Here is a 1,043-nt window from a genome sequence, read left to right as displayed (position 1 = left end):
CCAAACTCAGAAATTCTTAAAACACATATCCTGAATTCATACAGCGTAATGAAGCGCAAATTGTCAAAAATGACAGCAATTCTATCTGTTGAAAATGTAAAACTTCTGCCGCGTTTTACATAGGTTAAATAAAGATTCAGTGATCGATAGACCGGTCAAGCACTTCATATTTAAGAGGCTGTAAACATTCTTCTTTTCCCTTAACTTCCAAAGACCTACGAACTCACGGCAATCCATCTCATAAATCCTTAATGTACTCAGCAATACCCATGAATTCCAAACCACACTGAGAGAAATCGGTAGAGATTAATTCACGGAACGGCTCCTCGATCTAATAACTAGCTTTTGCCGTGAAAAGACAGTAAGGAATAGAGATACAAGGTCATGCTTTCGTGCGAGAACTGTTTTCTCAGAAGCTTCGACTTGAGAGGGAAGGTGTTGAAGTTTCACGCGTTAGGCCACGCCCCTTTGCTCGCTCAAGTCTCCAGCTCATCGCTTTTTGATCAAACAACGCGAAATAAAATCGAGCGCGATTTATATTCGCGTGGCTATTTATATCCGGTAACTATAACAGTGATCCAACGATCTAAACAGTTATGGCACGTAAACAGCTCACTAATTCCAACCAGTCAACTACTTTTGAAGCACATCAATGCCAAAAAAATTCAGATGCATTTTGCTATATATGTGGCAAATTTGATGTGCCAGTAAATCGTAGATCATTTAGTGATGACCTTATATCAATGTATGAAGACTATTTTGGTATAAAAGTCCAAAACCAAACTGAAAACTGGGTTCCTCATAACGTTTGTGGTGCATGTTTTCAGTCACTTACTCGTCACAAAAGTAATGAAGGCAATAAGAAAACGCTCAAAATTAGAAAACCAATGATATGGAGGCAACCTTTGCGAGATGAAGACTGCTACTTCTGTATGACCAACCTTAATGGAATAAGTAGAAAAAATAAAGGTAGTGTCAAATATGCTGATGTATCTAGCGTCACAAAACCAGTGGAAGATAACGATACTTCAAAAACCTTCAGG

Source organism: Belonocnema kinseyi, chromosome 1 (genome assembly GCF_010883055.1).
Source record: "Belonocnema kinseyi isolate 2016_QV_RU_SX_M_011 chromosome 1, B_treatae_v1, whole genome shotgun sequence".
NCBI lineage: Eukaryota > Metazoa > Arthropoda > Insecta > Hymenoptera > Cynipidae > Belonocnema > Belonocnema kinseyi.
The sequence above is the reverse complement of the archived record's forward strand: the minus strand, read 5'-3'. Positions refer to the sequence as shown.